This window comes from Antennarius striatus, chromosome 3 (assembly GCF_040054535.1).
Source record: "Antennarius striatus isolate MH-2024 chromosome 3, ASM4005453v1, whole genome shotgun sequence".
NCBI lineage: Eukaryota > Metazoa > Chordata > Actinopteri > Lophiiformes > Antennariidae > Antennarius > Antennarius striatus.
This window is the reverse complement of record NC_090778.1, coordinates 12,896,730-12,916,331: the sequence shown is the minus strand read 5'-3', so window position 1 is coordinate 12,916,331 and position 19,602 is coordinate 12,896,730.

The window sequence follows — 19,602 nt, the reverse complement described above, 5'->3', positions numbered from 1 at the left end:
ACACATGAAGACAGATTACAGCCATTCCTGCCATCAAATATGTGGTTATTTTGGATGTTGATACTTTTGTCAATGAGAAGGTCATGTTAGTTGGTTTGTTAAATTATCAGCAGAATTAAACAATAACTTGTAAACAGATGTCCACAGAACTTACAAGACCTGCACGTAGTGATGGACTCCATTAAAGCTATTACTAAATCATCCTAATATCACCTGAAGAACATCTCGGGAATAAAATATATGATGTCTCAGCAAAATGTGGAAAAACTAGTCCATGTATTCATCTTCAGTCGGTTTGATTTTTGTACAGCATCTTTACTGGCCTACCTAAAAAAATCATATAGCCTCCTTGAAGCCAATACTGTAACAACAGCCGATAATGTAATACCAACTGATAACGTAATAAATTTGGCCTTTCTGAAATGTAACGGGGAACGTAATAACTAGCCAATAACCTCATATCTGGCCAATAGTATAATACGTCATGAACCGATAACGAAATAATTTTTGGCAAAGGTTTAGGGTTTGTTTGTTTTTTGGTTTTTATTTTTATCAGTCCAATTATGTAATAATTCATTAGCCAAAAATTACTACATTAGTGGTTCAGGAGTTTTATTGCTTTATTGTCCAGTTATGCTATTGGCATGTTACATTTCAAGAAAGTCAAATTTATTATACTAGCGTCTTTTATTATGTTATTGGCTCTTTTTACATTATTGGCTTGAACACTCCTGCAGATCATTTTGAACTCTGCTGCTCGCCCAGAAAAGTGGACTACTGCTAGATTTCATATAGGTGTCCAAATCTTCAGTGTCTTAAAGACCCTTTTCAATGTTTTCTCTTTGTTTTTAATTTTAAATTATGCTTTTAGTCTTTTACTTTTTAATGTATTCTTTTATTTTAATGTAAAACACTTTAATTTTTTTATACATGAAATGTGCTATACAAAAAATAACTTGCCTTGTCTTGTTTTACCAATTGATGTTCTGCTAATACAAATGGTCCACACTGCACAACTTCCAACCATCATCTCATCAACTCTTCAATTTATCAACCTTGTTTCTTCAGTCATCCATAGGCAACAATTGTGGAAAACACTTAATCTGCAGTTTTTGTTTTTTTTTCAGCGCTGCATATACGCTTAAATTGAGGGCAGTTGTCAATGACAGGAGTGAACCTTAATGGTACCATAGTCCCAGCTTGCTGCTAATGTCATGGGCCACCAATTGGCCAAATGTTTCATGATAGCATATGTCATCTGTGACTTTGACTACCCCTGTGTTCACCTGAGCCGCAAGTTTATAATCCTGCTGTGATTTCTGGCTGCCTTCCTCACCCAGCAACGTTCATTCATCCATTCATTTCCTAGCCGCTTCATCTGCTTGCGCGGGTCACAGGGACCTGGAGCCTATCCCAGCTGCCTTAGGACGTGAGGCGGGGCAAACTCCGGGCGTGATGCCAGAGTACCGCGGAGCTACACCCAGCAACTTGCTGTGTGTGTGTTTCCCAAGTGACTGCTCTGCTTACTTTGTCTCATACACTGAACACTAAGCCTGGCGTTAGCTCATCAACCCTTCTAAAGCAACTACACAAACAGCGCTTGCTAGGCTGTTTTCTGTTCTGGCCTTTTGTTCTAAAATGAAAACAATCTGGACAGTATCAGAGATAGATCATTCACAAACTCTACTTAGAGCTTGTGGTAATGGGAATATATGTTTTCATGATTTTTTCATGAAACAAATCACAATAAAATCTTTCAATTAAACATTTCAAGAACATTAAATTTCATGACATTTGTTTTACCCGACAGATTGGTGGAGAGTAGATATTCTTTTCACAAATCAATTTATCATTCAATCAATTTTTATTTGTTAAGTACTTAATCACATCAACACCAAAGGAGAGTTATGAAGGTTAGCCGCAGCAAGACAGAGTACATGTGTGTGAATGAGAAGGACCCAAGTGGAAGAGTGAGGTTACAGGGAGAAGAGATCAAGAAGGTGGAGGATTTTAAGTACTTAGGGTCAACAGTCCAGAGTAATGGAGAGTGTGGAAAAGAGGTGAAGAAGTGTGTACAGGCAGGATGGAATGGGTGGAGAAAAGAGTCAGGTGTGATGTGTGATAGAAGAGTTTCAACTAAAATGAAAGGAAAGGTGTACAAAACTGTGGTGAGACCAGCGATGTTGTTTGGTCTAGAGACAGTGTCCCTGAGGAAAAGACAGGAGACAGAGCTTGGAGGTAGCAGAGATGAAGATGCTGAGGTTCTCTCTGGGAGTGACCAGGAAGGATAGGATCAGGAATGAGTACATCAGAGGGACAGCACATGCTAGAGGTTTTGGAGATAAAGTCAGAGAGGCCAGACTGAGATGGTTTGGACATGTCCACAGGAGACATAGTGAATATATTGGTAGAAGGATGCTGAGTTTTGAACTGCCAGGCAGGAGGCCTAGAAGAAGACCAAAGAGGTTTATGGATGTAGTGACAGACAACATGAAGGTAGTTGGTGTGAGAGAAGTGGATGCAGGAGACAGGGTTAGATGGAGGCAACTGATTCGCTGTGGTGACCCCTGAAGGCAATAGCCGAAAGGAAAGGAAGAAGACTTAATCACATCAACAGACATTTCAAAGCACTTTTTTAGGAAGAGTAACCCAACAGAAATTATAGATATTAAAACTAAATATCTTTTTTTTATTGTAAAGTTTTATAAATGTCAAGGATTATTGAACAATTCAAAGTAATTGTACGCTGTTTATTGTATTTAATCAGAAATCTATCACTACATTCAGCGAGCTGCTGAAAGTCAAAAGTAACAAATATCAAATAAATACTGCGATCTTAATACACAGAAATATTTAAGAAATTAACAAATACAATATGAAAGTAGAACCAAGGCAGTCACAGACTGCAACATCCCGTGACACCTCTGAATACAAAATATTACTCTGATCTACTCACGTACAGTAGGTCAAAGATCAGAGCTACTTTAACAGATCAAAGCACTAGCTTTGATCTATAGTCTCTATCATCCTGTCCTCCCTTCTCTCTTTCTATGTTATGTGGCTCCTGAGTGTGCAAAAGTTGAAATTTGACCTTGACCATGTTTTCTCAAGGTCAAGGTCATCATCTCATTTTCATCCCCTATTGCCGCCCGAGTAATGTGCTTTCTGTTTTATCGTTCTATCTGCAACAGTTGCGAAGATATCGGGTACACAAACGGATGGACGAGCACACGCAGTGACAATTGCAATACATCACCGCTTTGAAGCGGGATTGTAAAAAAGTCAAGTAAAATGTTAATGCTTTTCTCAAACGTTATAATCGTCACTACTACAACCATTTCCCTGTCACTGTGAGAAAGCTGCAAATAATGGTATCATGTGATCTATGGAGGGGTTTAGCGATCAGACTGCCAAAATATCACTATGAAATGCACAATGTACAAGCACAAACCTTCTTAATACCAAGACAAGAAGAACTGTTGTTGATTTTTGTTCTTCTCTGGGCAGAAGCCCCGGACCTTTCCTTTGCCTGCCACACACCATGCAACATATGCAACCCTAGTTGCTATTCCAGCAGGTGATACGAAAACAGGACATTAGATCCATGTAGTTTCAGGCACTTTCATTTTCTTTTAAAAGGCAGGTTCAAACCTGCAGAACTACAACTGCTGAAAAAATATAACTTTCAATATTGTAAGATAATAAAATTAATACATTACTTCTATCACAACCACACAAGATGGAACATAAAAGACAATACAAAACATATGTTTACAATTCACGGTGATCGAAGTAAGTTGCATGTTTTTGATGGTAGGAGGAAGCCGGAGAACCAGGAGAGAACCCACACAGACATGGAGAGAACATACAAACTCTGCAGTGAAAGCAATCCAATCCTCTTACTCTGATGCAAGAGCACTGCCCACTGTGCTACCCTGCTGCCCGTAACAGCCCTTAATCATGTCTATTTGTACAATTTTCATACACATATCTAAATAACTTCTCAACACAGATCAACATGCATCATAATATCTAAAAAGGAAGGGCAGACCTATCCTGCAGAGCAGACTTATCCTCTATTCATCTTAGGCTACAGGATCATGTGATTTAACCAGGAAAAGGACATTTAATATCATTCAGGATATCATTTTTATATCATGCCGGCTGCTTTATCCATGTAAAATCCTTTCATTTAAGCAAAAAAAATCATTTTAACAAAAACGAATAGATCACTGCCTGTATCTGGATGTCTTTTGAGTTCATTGAAAATGACCCAACTTCAGCTCCTAATGCAGATTCAGACACTCCATGTCTCCTCAAGAAAAAAACGAAGCTTTGATCATAAGTAAGAAGGCATGTTTTTCCTCAGCTTCAGTGAATGTGACTGAAATACGTGAGTTCACAGCTCAAGGGGAAGGCTTATGAGAATGTTTAGGCTGCTCACTGCAGAGGAGTCCCAGACTTCGACAGAAAGACTAAGAGTGTTTGCCTTCTGTTCTGCATACTAAATGCTCTGATGCTATCATGCCCTCTTTCTATCAAACCTCACTCATATTCTCTCTCTATCTCAACGTGTCTATTTCTGTCATTCTCTACTTCTACTGCTCTTACTCTCCTATCACTCCCAAAGCACAAATACTAATTCACGCTTGAAAAGACTCTCCGACTAATATCTATACGAATCAGCCACTCAAACAAGTGTCTGGTGGGCTTTGAGGTTGTTAAACATTTGTATCATTTGTAAACACTGCATGGAAATTATGGGAAATCAGAAAAGTCAAATGTAATAATCATCTGAAGGCTTTAAGCAGGCAAAGCATTCTAAGCTAATTGAGTCATTCATTGAAAAAGAAATATGAGTAAAATTGAGGCAAATATTTAATCATGCACAACTAATGCTGTAAATTTCTTACAAATATGAATTATTAAATTTCCCCCAAAAATCATTTAATAGATTCAATGAAAAGAAAGAACTTAACTTATCCTATTGAGTTTAGGGTTTAAAATATTGCAATTCCACAAATCCTCACTAACGCCAGTGGTCTCCTGGTCAAACTCCTGAATTGTGACTGTACTAGATTAATGCCCAGAGCCCACTCATAAGGTCACATCACCAGGACCTTTATCATGATCCTCTTTTGAATGTTGATGATGATGATGACTCCCTTTTTTACATTAGTGCGATCATGACAAGAAATGCTGCTAAGGGATAAGCTTTGGATATTTAGAATTGGAGTGGACTATAAATGAAGCTTTTACTGGCCAAGGAAGCACACTATTTTTTCTCATATTAAAAGACACACTGACAGTGACGCAGAATGTTGTTTGAAAAATACATATCAAAAAGATGTAAAAAAAACAAAACATTGGATGTTAGATTATCATTACAAATGAAAACATGTTCCTGATGAGAAAATCTCTGATGTACATCAGAACTTAATCTAGAATGCTTCACCATGATAATTCTGCACATTGTGACATGATTCCTGGGCAGGAAAGTGGTGAAATGAGGGTGATAATCTCATGAACCATTTATGTGGGTTGAGCTACTCATTATTTCTCAATCATTCCTGGATTTGGGAATGGAGAGTGGCAATTTGTTTTCAATCCTAATTCAGCCAAATTAATGCGGCAGATATATTCAAATCCAAGCCGTCACTGGGGCACTCAGTCTCCACCAAAGCTGCATCTGGAAGCGGCAGAGCTTTTGCAGACGATTAGGCTGATATCCAATAGGATTTTGTCCCATACACCTCATGAAAGCACTATGTAAATGGGCCCATCTAATGATCCAACTTAATATGATTAAAAATAATTCTACCCATGTACACTTGCTCTCACTCTCTTTTTTTCCATTGGTTTGGCTCTTACACACGACAACATTGTATTACCCAGGGCTCTTCATGTTAGACAGTAGCATGCCAGTGTGCAGCGTTCTCCAAGCCAGCTGTCCACAATTTTAGAGCACAGCTTTGGATCTTTGACCTAAGCAAGTAGGTCAGGGTAAAATTTTTCAATTCACAGGTGTTGCCGGATGTTGCAGTCTGTGACTGCCTTGTTACATCCCATTTCAAAGTGGTGATGTATTGTGATTGTCAGTGTTTGTGTGTCTGTGTTTTTGTCTGTCTGTTCGTCCGTCCATTTGTCCGTCCGTTAGTTAGTCCACCATATATCTTTGCAACATCTTACACAGCACCCACCAGAGCTCTGACCGTTTAATACATTGTAATGTAACATTAGAACATCATGCAGCCAAAATGAATGTGAGACGATAAAGTGTGGAGCTAATTATTTGTATTCAATTGTCTTTTCTTTTCTTTTTTTTATTTCCTTTATGTAATATCTGGTGGTATAGGGTTGTAACCTGGATGATTTTGTTGGCGAAAAATGTTCTTTAAAAAATTAGCCTCCAAAACTGAGAAGCAAGATCACTGTGGTCTGGTGTTTTTCTAAGTGTTGTTTGTTGAATTATCCTCAGTTCTTGGAAATGGTGTTGCTTGACTTCTGTGCCTAGGACTCAAAGACTCAGCTCAATATACTCCCTTTACTTTCATGTCCAGAAAGTGAAGGTAATTCTGTCTTAAAGGAGCCAAGGCCCACATCCCCACTTACCTGATATCTTTGGTTACATTCAGTTGCACAGGTCTTATAGTGATGCTGTAAGCAATGGCTTACTCTTGACTAATGAAAATATACATTTTGAAAGACATTAACATTAAAAAATTGAAAATCAAAGCAGTCAGTTCCTCAGGACCACGATGAAATATGCACATGAGAAAGTTTGTCATTCAAATTGAGTGTGACTGACGCCAATAAATTGCTTTCACCTTGTGGGTTTATTCACTACGTACAGTATAATGGATATGTTGATTCATCCACACTTCAGATTGGACTGTCACTTCAGGCACACAGTTTGTGCAGTATATGAGTAAACAAAATACACCTTCTTGTGCTCAGAAGAAATTCTTAATGTTGATATTTGCAATTTTTTAGGAAAACAAAAATTTGCCCACAAATTTGTTTAGCCACAGTGCAGATCCAGGTCACTTTTGCTGCTGTTTATGGTAAAATAACATGTTTTTGATTTCCATGACTGTGTGTTGCAAATGCAAGAGCATTAATAAACAGGATATACATTTGGGTGAGTTGTCTCGCTGAGTACCAAACAGATGAAAAAATGAACACATGTCCTAAATAGAATGACTGAAACAAATGTTGAGTCTTTTCGTGAAGACTAGGCACCTTCCAAACCTATAAGTTATAGGTTGAAACATAGCCCAGGACAAACATGGGAGATACATGTACTAACCACTGCAAAGTCATCTTTGTGGAGAGCTATGCAAACCAACACTTCTTGATGTACTTCAGGGGTTAAGGGGACTGATGCTATTTCTGTAAACCTCTTTGCCTTCAATTTTCAATGTATAATGGAGAGAAATGTTTGAGCACTAGGGAGTTAAAGAAAGGTCTCCAGTGCCTCCAGGACTACGGGGCTTCAAAGTAAAAAAAAATTAAAAAAAATAAAAATAATCTGTTCGTCTGTTACAATGAATATATGAAAAAAGAAGAAGAAAAAAATTTTTTATAGTAATTTCACGAGATATTTACCATATAATATTCTTGATTTCTATCAATAACATCATTGATACTTAGGCCATTTTTTTTGTAGTTTGTAGACATGTAAACAAAATCAAAAAGCATTCAGTACCTTTGTACCAGGATTGTAACCAGGATTTGCTTGTAATTCTGCTCCTCTGCTGCCAATAACTTGATCATTTCTTGCCACTGGGTGAATCCTTCCTGCTGTTTACTCCTCTATATACGACTGATTCCTTTTAATCCGCATCATTGTGTAACCGTTCAACAGTGAGGTTCTTCTAAATCTCCTCATTCTGGGTTTAGACAGTGAAGAAACTGCAAAAGGATGGAGAAAAAAGGCAGAAATGGAAAGAGGCAGGTAGGAGCGAGCACTGTTCACTGGAGTGACTTCAGCCAAACCCATTAGTCTATTTGTGATTAAAAACTGCTCTGGAGCTGATACTGTATCATTAACCTGCCCACACGCCTCTACCCTCTCAATGGGACCTTACAAACTCGCAAGAAGGAATGATCTTGCACCACATATGGGCTGTAAATTTATATGCTTTATTAAGAGATTTAGATCAGATAGAATATACTGTACATGTAGAAGCCTGTGATGGAAGTGAAAGAGAACAGTCACCATCTATTAATAATCACAGTCGTATGTATAGGCTTTTACCCACTGTCACCACTTATAATCCTTTCGTTTTTTTCCCTTATCTGATTGCAGTCTCAGTCACAGGCTTCGCGGTGTGAGATTACTAACATCTGGTGTGTCATCTACTCAAGGTGTTACGATAAACTCACAGCAGAGAGGCCTTCTGGACAAATACAGGGACAAATACAGGGACATTTAGTGATGTGTATCCTATACAAACGAGCCCTAATGTAATGCTTTGTCATTGCGATGAGAGCCAAAACCTAATACCCTGCTAGTCTGGATGTGATTAAAAAGCGTAATCTGAGAGGTACATACTGGTGTGCGATATATTACTTCACAGCCAGATGTTCTCCTCACAACTGTATTTTTTAAACAGGCTATAAAGAGTTGTATGTAGACAACTTAGAAAAAAGGAAACAAGGGAGATTTAATAAAAGAGAAAGAATGACCAGTTCATAAGACTGATCCCAAATGTTAAAGGAAAGTACTGAATGTGTCATGGAAGAAAATTCTATTCTCAGCCACTGGCATCCTCAGATCAAAAAAGATGCATAATCCTATCAAAACACCACACTAGTCTGAGAGTCTGGCAAAAGATCAAACCAAAAACCAAATAGGGAACTGAAGCCTGTTAGGATGTTCGTGCAGAGCTGGGCTGTTTTAGAGATCTATTAGATTTTACACAGAAATACAAAACAAGTGGAAAAATAACAAGAAGCCTTTCCAGCAGTTGCTTTAATTGTTCATAATATTTGCATCAAAATCAGGTTACATTTTCCATCATACCTAAAGCTTGGCATATTTATCACCAATTGTTTATCATTTTGAATATAGACATAACATAAAGCAGATTTGTGAGCAGTAACTGTTGCTTAAGAAATTCATCACTTTGAGAAAACACATTTAGGAAGTGACGTCATTATAATTCAGTTCTCCATCTGCTATCATCATTCCTGAAAAAGGCCAGGTTTGAACTAGTTTGAACTAGTGTTCCTCTGTGAGAACCTGAGATACAAACTATGCATCTGTGTTCTCAGCCCACACTGATCTGTCCTCTCATAACAACTTCATAGACACTTAAAGAACAGATTTTCACTAACACCAAATGTAACTCAAGTGTGACAAGAAACTCAAACCAAGAAATGTTCAAATGAATCCTTCTGCTAAGGCAGCCTACATGGACTAGATTAAAAAAAAACTTCTCTTCTCTTATATTAACCAAGCACTTACAGCGCACCTAGAAGTTATTTTTTTTTAATTAGGAAAGAGGAGTAAGGAAAGTCAGGGCAGACTGACTAGGAAAGAGACATCAATTAAAACAAACAAAAAAATAAACAAACAAAATAAAACTTCCTCATGTCTTCCATGTATTCCTATCTGTTGTTTTTACCTCAATCTAACAGCTGGTGGCACAAAAAGTGGCACAATTTGTTACGATGTTCGTGTAGAGTTGAGGAAATAAATTGGGCAGGGATTTAGCAAATTATAATTCATTGCAAACTTTCTGATCCTGGAGATTCAAGGGGCTCTGGATAAACAAGGCTGATTGTTTCAGAGGCATGCATACATTACTCTTATTTGAGCTTGAGCTAGTATACATGGATAGCTAGGGAAAACAAATATGTTTCATAACTATTGTGCAGAAACATGTTACTGGATGAGACACTATTCTCAGCAGGTATTGATGGATGTTTCTTATAATGTGGAAAATTTTAAAAATCATATCATCATCTCTTAAATAGTCATAAATCCACAGTATACAATGACTGTAGAGGATAAAAAATGTTATTCCCTATCATGCAGGACTTCTGTGGAGGATTGACTGTACTACTGCAGAACATACAGGAGCTTGGGTTTAGCTTCCAGGCACTGACTTGAATCACTCTTTACAGATTTATTTGCAGAGGCATTAGGTAGTGATGGGCAAAACTCATGAACCCCCTTTCCAAAGCCTATATGTGGATGCATGTGTAGGGTTGCAGCAGCATTGACAAGCTGAGGGAGATGTGAGAAATTATTGCTTCTCAAATAGTAAACCAGTTGGGAGGGTGTGTTAAATGATGTCTGTGGAGACTGAGACCTTGCTTTATTCAAGTCACTCTGGTACAATAAGTAATTAGTTACTTTATTTGTTCCTGGGGGCGGCAGTGGCTCAGTGGTAGAGCAGGAAGTAGAGCGGGTCGTCCAGTGTTCCAAGATCGGCGGTTTGATTCCCACTCTTACCCAAAAACACCCGCAGTGTGAGCCGACAGTGGGAGGTGTCAGCTCACCCTAGGAGCACTGCCGAGGCACCGCTGAGCAATGCTCCGTCCCCCCATACAAGTTGCTCATTTGGGCGCACCCTAACTCCCCCTGCACGTGTACAGGCCCCTTATGTGTCTTTGTGTGTTCATGGAATGTCCACACTAATATATGCACGTTATTAACACTAGAGTGTGCCACTAATTTCCCTTTGGGGATATACAATAAATAAAATAATATTACTCATCCTGCCTGCCTCTTTTAAACCAAATCTTCTTACTTGGAAAAATTAACATTAATGAATGAATAATTATCAAAAATACAAGGAAAAACACTGTCAAACCTCAGTGGATCCGATCAATGTATGTATGTATGCAAAGATTTTTCATTGGATCTGTTTCTGCTCAGGGTATACACCAAGATGTGGTCAGAAAAATGTACTTCATGTAAATGCTTAAAATTGGATCAGAGTCTCAACGTCATTCCCCTCTGATCTGTAATTGTCCATTACAGCTTCTTCCTTCAAGCAGCTGACCTGGGAATCATGGACAGAGAGGTTGGATCCTCACAGGAGCAGCTGAGCAAAACTCTTATAGGAATCTTCCTCACAAGCTTCTCACCCGAGTTTGAACTTTGGGCAGTTAACAACTGATTAAAATACAATACCCAATGTTCATTTTGTAATACTAAATCAATCTAGGTAGTGTTAAAAACTTTTGTGTTGTATTTGTGTATTACTGTAATGTTCCATATGAATATGGTGGCTGGTGGCTGCACAGCTAGACTTTCTTTCCTGCTGTATGGGACCAATATTATAGATAAATTATCCATTTGATCATTTTGTTGTAAATTTTCACTGATATTAAATACAATTTCATGTTATTTTGATATAACGGCTGACAGAAAGGTTGACTGATGCATTTTGGAGAAAATATCCTATGTCCCATAGGAAAATAATCACATTACAGCACAATAAAAAGAAAAAAATGTTAATCAATAAGTAATGACAAATGTGTAACCATTTTAGAACAATGTTTGCAAAACTGATGATATTATGTGTTATGCTATTATGATGAGCTGCTAAGTGAATACACACATGGAGAAAGTTGTTGGTACCCCTCTGTTAATGAAAGAAAAACTCACAATTGAACACACTTTAGTGTTGTGGTTAAACATAATCATTTTCAAAAACAAATTAATGAAACAGACATGGACAAAAATATCAGTGCACCTAGAAGAGACTGAAAATAATGTGCCACAGAAATGCATTGAACTCAGGTGTATCCTCCAATTAAACTTGTAAAACCTGTATTAAACTACAACATTCTTGTAATCAGCCAGTTTGCCTAATAAAAGGGTGACAAGTATTCACCCAGATGTATGGTGACATGGCGTGTACCACATTGAGCATGGACCATGGGAAGCGAAAGACAGAGTTGTCTCCGCAGATTAAAAAGAAATTAAGATGTTAAATACAAAGGCTATAAGACCATCTCAGAGCAACCTGATGTTCCTGTAACTACAGTTGCACTTATTATTCGGAAATTTGGCCAACCTCCATGAACATCTGTTTAGGTGCTTGTCCACCGGGGTTATGATTATCCTTGAATGAATGTTTACAAGTCAAATGGATTGATAGGCCTTTGGATAGCCTCCATGGACGGGACAGCAGGAGGAATTTGTAAAAAATTGAAGAGATGGATAATTTGAATGGTAACAAAAGAGCCGAGTGCAACCTACAAAAAAAAATAATGGGTACATCAAGGTACATCAAGGTACATCATTGTCAGATCACACCATTTGTCATTGTTTGAGCCAAAGTGGACTTTGTGGGAAATGACCAAGGAGGACACCACTGTTGAAAACAAATCATTAAAAAAAAGAAGTGAGACTGGAATTTCCCACAGGACATATTGGAAATCCACAAAGCTTCTGTGAGAACAGTGTGTCTTGAATCTGTGCAAGGTTTCTCAATCTCTAGACAATCTGGAAAGAAATGGTTACCCTCGTATCAGAAGGCTTGCTATCAGTCATCAGTCATTGGTCTTTTAACATCTGATGGCAGCTAAGATTTGATTATTCTTAAGTGGCTCTCTATGAGCCCAGATCTAAATACTCGTGGAAATCTGTTGAAGGATTAGAAACATTCCGTCTGGAAAAGGTACCCTTCAAATGTGTCACAACTGGAGCAGTTTGCTCATGGGGAATGGGACAAAATACCATTTGATGAGCGCATAAGTCTCATTGATAATTAAAAAAATGATTGAAATGATTGGCTCATAAAGGTTGCGCAACAAAATACCAAGTTAAGGTTATCATTATTGTCCAGGCGTGTCTCTCACGTGTGTTTTCAAAATGATTCTTTTGAACCACAATTCTGATTTTCACTGGTGAATTTCTGAGAATTCTTATTTATTATTAAAATACTTCTGCCAGCTTCAAGTTATTTCAGTGAGCATTGTGGGGTTTTCTTTCATTAACCGAGAGGTATCAACAATTTCTGTGCATTTTTTCCAGAAACTTGATGATGGTGAAGAAGAAGAAGAAGAAGAAGAAGAAGAAGAAGAAGAAGAAGAAGAAGAAGAAGAGGAAGAACTAACATGTAAGATCAATTACATCATACATTGTGGGGTAGGTGTACAAAAACACGTCTACATAAAGTACTCAACTCTAAAGTACAGTATGTGGCACTGCAGAATATAAAATAAAAATCAAACAAATCACTGTTCTAGTGAAAGCTATTTCCTGAAGTTAAAGCCCGTTGCTTCTAGTATTTGTTTCTGTGTCAGTCAAGTTTGATGAAAGAGTCTAGCAGGATTTAATTTTCTGCAATGTCAGGGTTAAAAACCATTAGTATTAATGACTCTTACCCTAAGGCATGCTAATTATAAATGAGTGCATTTGTTTTTCGAATGTAATTGAAGAAAATTGTGCATTTAATGTGCCAACCATTTATGACATAATTTATCAATATTCATCACCCTGTTTTGTTGTATATGGTAAGTGGAAATCAGTCATTTAAATATTGGTAGTACATCCTGTTGGCTCTTTACAACCCCGTTGGTTGAATTAGACAAAGGTAAAAGATTTTTTTTTTCAAAAACACTTTAATCACATTCAAACATTTCACAATTTTACATCAGATGAAGCACTAAAGTGCTTCAGAAGAAGATTTAAAAGAAACATATAAGAAAAAAGAAAAATATTTCCCAAAGCTAAACATGCAGCTATGTCCTTTTCTTGTCCTCTGTTTTAATTTTTAGGCTCATAGCTTTAATGTCTCATTTTGCCCTATTGTGCCCACACTTGATGATAGATTAGCCTACATAGGATGAAAAATACATTGTGTTCTTGCAACACAATCAGAATAAGAATAGTTTATTGATCCCCGAGGCAAAGGCAAAATTAGCCAAAGCACTGCAATTTCAATTTGGGAAGTGCAATCTGTTACATGACTCATTAATAGGACATAATGCCGCTTCCTTCCAGACTCTCAGATATGTATATATATATATATATATATATATATATATATATATATATATATATATATATATATATATATATATATATATATATATATATATTTCAACCCTTGATGCTTTTCAATCTTTTGGATGTTCCTTCTTCCTGATGTTGGCATCAGCTGGAATCGCCACATCTATCACCACTGCTCTCTTTTGCTCTTTGTCCACCACCACTATGTCCGGTTTGTTATCTAGCATCAGTTTGTGGTCCCCGTGGTAGTAAGAGCACTTGCGGCCACATCAGATGTACCACAGGAAGAGAGAGGAGAGGATGTGTCCTATCCTGCCCCCTGGTAGGTAAACCTCTTCAGTTCTGATCATCTTGCCTCTTCTTGATACCATCCGGCCACATTTGTCTAATCCGAATAACATCCCTATGTCATCGCTGTAGATCCTGGTGGTGTGGATTAGTGAGTCAATTTCTCGCTCATTCCTGGCATACAGCTTAATGTCATCCATGCAGAGGAGATGGCTGATTGTTGTCCAACTTTGGAATCGGTATCTGTAGCCGCTCTTTGTGATAATGTGACTGAGGGGGTTCAGGCCTATGCAGAACAGCAGTGGTGATAATGCATCCCCTTGGTATATGCCGCACTTGATATTAACTTGGGCAATTGGCTTGGAGTTAATGTCAAGGGTTGTCTTCCACTTTCCCATTGAGTTCTTGATGAAGGCTCTTAGTGTGCTGTTGATCTTCTACAGTTCCAGACATTCCAGTATCCACATGTGTGGTATTGAATCGTAGGCTTTCTGGTAATCGTAGACTTTCTGGTGCACAAGTTGGCTATTAGCTGCCTATTCTTACAGTCTCTGTGTACTGCCACCAGTAGCTGGTGCTTGGCTCCCCTGGTGTTACTACCAACTCCTTTCTGTGCCCCACTCATATATTGATCAATGTTCATCTGTGCTGCTAGACGCTCATGGAGTGCTGTCAGCTTCTTTAGCCAGTATGTATGGCCACTGAGAGTGCACCTTTGCTAGTTGAGTGGAGAAGGTCTTGTTTATTCTCCTGGCCTCAATCTCCTTGGTGTATCTCTTCAGAGCCGTAGCCAGAGCCGTGAGTCTCTGTTTGGCAGTTTAGAGTGCTTCAGGTATGGAGAGATTTCCTGGGTACCCCTTTATTCACCATGTTCCTAGCTGGCTGACTTCTCCCCATGGAGGGTATTGTTTGTTATGCCCTGTGTTAATATTATATCCCAGCATCTCGAGGATTACTGTTGTTGTACTGTGGATCAGCTTGTAGGTCTTATTGCAGCATTCACATCTTCTAGCAGATCTTCTGAAGGTACTTGACAACTTAGCTTTGGTATTTGTTGGAAGCTCCAGGTTTGGGTCACGATCTTCCTTCTCAGGTCAGCAGCGCTTGTATTGAGGCCGTGTATGTCTGTTGGGGCTTGGTACCCAATCTCGGATTGTGTGTGTGTGTGGGGGGGGGTGATATCCCCCAGCTGACCTGGCGTCCTGGCTCCCCCTTGCCGTAGTATTGTTGTAGTATTTCATTGATCTCCGGTTGTGACAGCAGTTTTCGGTTACGGATGTTGGAACACCGGGCTAACAGCAGTTTCTTTGTTAGCCTTGATTGTGGGTTTCGAAGCATCCATTGGTACCACATCCGCCCCATATATCCCCACAGCCGGTCACGGGGAGCTGTTGCCTATCCCAGCTAGCTTAGGGCATGAGGCGGTGGACACTCGGTTGATTTTTGACTACGTTGAGTGCGCTTGGTTTATAATACCAATATATTTGTTTTCATGTTTGGTGTGAAGTCTGATAAAATTGTCTTATCGTGGAATTTCCACGGGCTCCTACTAGTATATATATACTGTATATACTTATATACAGTGAATCCTCACACAATCGCGACTTCAGCTCATCGTGGATTTTTGGTTGGCTGTCACGTGATATTGTACACACATTCCATTGACTGACAGCATCCCAAAATACACTACGTTCAGTGAGTCTCAGACTTCTATGAGACACAAACGTGCTTTCGATAAAAGCAAGGGAAAAGGTAATAAAGATAGAAGGTGGTTTAATATCAGTATGGGGAGGGTTCATAAATGTTCCAATTACCGTAAATAATAAGATAGTTTGTCGCTATATCACAGAATTTGTTATTCGCATATGGTTCCTGGAACACTTAAACCATGAGTAACGAGGGCTATATATATATATATATATATATATATATATATATAGCGTATATAGCAGAGTGATGTCATCAACTCATCCCATCAAGGCTGTGTTTTGAATGTACCTCATTTATTTTCTGTACTAAGAAAAATGTCACTAAAACTAGTTTATAAAATTTTGAAATATTTTGGTGAGCTGAACAATGACCATCCCTTCTCCAGAGTGGTCAAGGTGTAGCCCAGAATGAGGGCAACAATGTTAAGCAGTAGGGGTTTCTCTTGGACCCACATAGTGAACGGTATTTTTTTCGTGAAAAGAAAAAAACAAAAACAAAAAACAGAACAATAGCTTAACTTGTATTTCAGTGGGTATGGCTTTTCAATAAAACTGCTGTTGCAACACCATCGGGAGTTTTGCAGATATATTCATCAGCAGTGCTAGGTCAACCAAGAGATGCTTACACCACAAACCCTTCTGGAATAGAATATTGTTACGCCCTCCTTAGATGGACAGGCCACCAGCGTAACACAAGACAGCGCGGGTGCGAATGAAGGAGGCAGGACAACCAAAATGACTAATTAACAATGATTTACAAAAAACAAAACTTCTCCACGGGACACAGAGCACGGACACACATAGACCCCAACCCCCTGAGCTATGCACTGGTCACTAAATAAGAGTCCCAAAAGAAACTAAATCCTTACTACCAAAACAACACCTAAACTAACCCTAACAAAACAGGCACCATAGTGCCCCCAAGAATACAAGGGTTAGTGCCAGCACTCTAACTAGTGTGTATAACAGTGGATTGACTATGTGAGGTGGGAACACGATGTATACCTGCAGGTGTGTAACTAAATTCCCTACCTCTTGGCTCTGGCCCCGTCTATGGGAGAGAAGAAAATAGCAAAGTTAGAACATATCAAACAAAGGCAAACACATGGTCAAGAGCAACTATAACAAAACTGTAACAAGGCTAGGAAAACAAGATAACACAAACAACACAAGCCAAAAATGAGAGCTGCCACCTCTCTCCACAAGGCAAACAACTAAAGTTATATAGAGAACCAGGGGAGAGATGATTGGTGAGTTCTTGATTGATGATGAACTGGTTTCAGCTGTGAAGGCCTCGGTTGATCACACAGGTGAAACCTATTGAGAGGGACTGATCAGTGAACACAAATACAAACCAAGGGGAAACATAAACATAACACCACATACCTCCACCCGTAACAATATATTAAAGAACTATAAGCTTTTACCCAGCACTCATCAACTGGAATCATTTACTGATTTATCGAGAGATTGGGCAGATAAAACACAAAACATATTTGTGTAATTAGTAAAACACTGGCTTCAAGCCACCATTTGTGAATCAGACACACTTAAATGTCAGTAATTTCATGACAAGGTGAAGTGTTGCAAAGGTGTTCTGTGTTTACACTGTTATATTGCAAATTGAATATATTTACAAAAACAGAAACTACAAACAAATACCTTTTTTTCATCAAATATTCATGGTGTCAATAAATACGTATCTTTAAAGCATTTGTTTTAATATTACGTGATAAACTGTAAACAAGACAGTAGTGATCTGGTGTCTTGATGAATATACAGTATTAAGCCCTTCATAACTGTATATCTTGACCAAATGTGTTTCAATTGTTTGACTGTGTTCCTCATTTTCTGATTCTCTTGCTGAGAGATTGAATTCAGTGTAATTACTATATCAAACTTGCTAACACGCGGTGCACTGACGTAGCACTCGGAGTTTCATCCACCTCACGCCCTCAGTGAGCTGGGATAGGCTCCGGCTCAACATGACCCGCCACAGCGGATGAAATGATAGAGGTGCTGTCTCTCTCACTGGAAAATAAGTGTAGCACTTTAACAAATGGCAGCACGGTGGCCAATGGATAGCGCTGGCGCCGCACAGCAAGGCGGTTCCGGGTTCGCATTCCGCTCTGTATGGAGTTTGAATGTTCTCCCCGTGTCTGCGTGGGTTCTCTCCGGTTTCGCTGGCTTCCTCCCACCTCCAAAAACATGCTCTTCAGGTTAATTGGCCAGTCCTAAATTGACCGTAGGCATGAGTGTGTCCCTGCGTGCTTGTCTGTGTCTCTGTGTTGCTCCACAAGGCACTAGCGTTGTGCCTGGAGTGTCCGCCGCTTCACGCCCAAGCCTGCTGGGATAGGCTCCAGCTCCACGCGACAGCGGATAAAGGGGTTAGTAAAATGGATGTATGTATGTACCTTACCACATTTCCACTGCAAATATTCATGTCAATATTAAACAGTACAAGGGTTGGAGGTCAGGCTTTGACTGGTGGGACACACAAAACCCAAGAGACCAGACTTAGTCCAAGTGAAACTAATTTTATGTTAAAGCAAACCAGTTTGTTTTTGTGCCTGAACTTAACCAGTGTGTCTTTTGGACCTACCTACTTACTTACCTACCTACAGTATGACTGTCCGCCTGTCTGTCAATCCATCTGCCTGCCTGCCTATCTGTCCATTTGTCTGTCATCCATCCATCATTTTAGACAATTTTTTATATACTCACAAGGAAGCCTAAAGCCCAGTTTCTCCCTCTTTATTTTGGATGGAACAAAATGCATGTGAACACATGAGTATGAGTGGATGGATGGATGGATGGATGGATGGATGGATGGATGGATGGATGGATGGATGGATGGATGGATGGATAGATAGATAGATAGATAGATAGATAGATAGATAGATAGATAGATAGATGGATACTTTCTGGTCCTCATACAACAGAAATACTCTTGTTGTTTTGGATCATCACTCCAAGCATCATCTTTATCACCACATGTAATTTGATGAAATTTCATTTTGAATGAGAAGAGTGATCAGTATTGCAGAAATTCGTACCGGTGACAAATGAACTTGTTAACAGGGCTGCAGGTGCTGTTCCCATCAGCTTAAGAATAACTTTTTCCACATTTGATCCAGCCTCTCCTGTGTCGCGTCCATCTCTGTTGTCAGTCACCCTACTTTTGACTAGTGGCGCAGGTAGGAAGTGACGTGCCGCTGCAGCCTACGGGTCCCTCAATGGGCCAAATTTAAAATGCTTGCGCATTGACTTGCTACTCACGATTAATTGGGTTAGTGGTTAGGGTTAGGGTTATAGCGCTTTAATTTGCAGCGGGTCACATTCATAACATCACAGCGGTTTTGGTCACAGGGACACGCCCCCCGGATAAAAAAAGTTGCGGATACAGTGTCTACATGACAACGCAGACCCAGCGTTTTAAAAAAATTCCATCTTGACCAGCGTTTTCAAAAAGTTGAATTTTGTTCCGAATATCTGCATTGTCGTGTGGACGGAAGACGTAAACGCAACAAAAAAGTTTTCAAAAAGTTCCTGCCTGGCCATATGGGCATGGAGTAACGGTGTTTGTAATACATGTTAATAAGATTTAATTTTTATTATTATTAT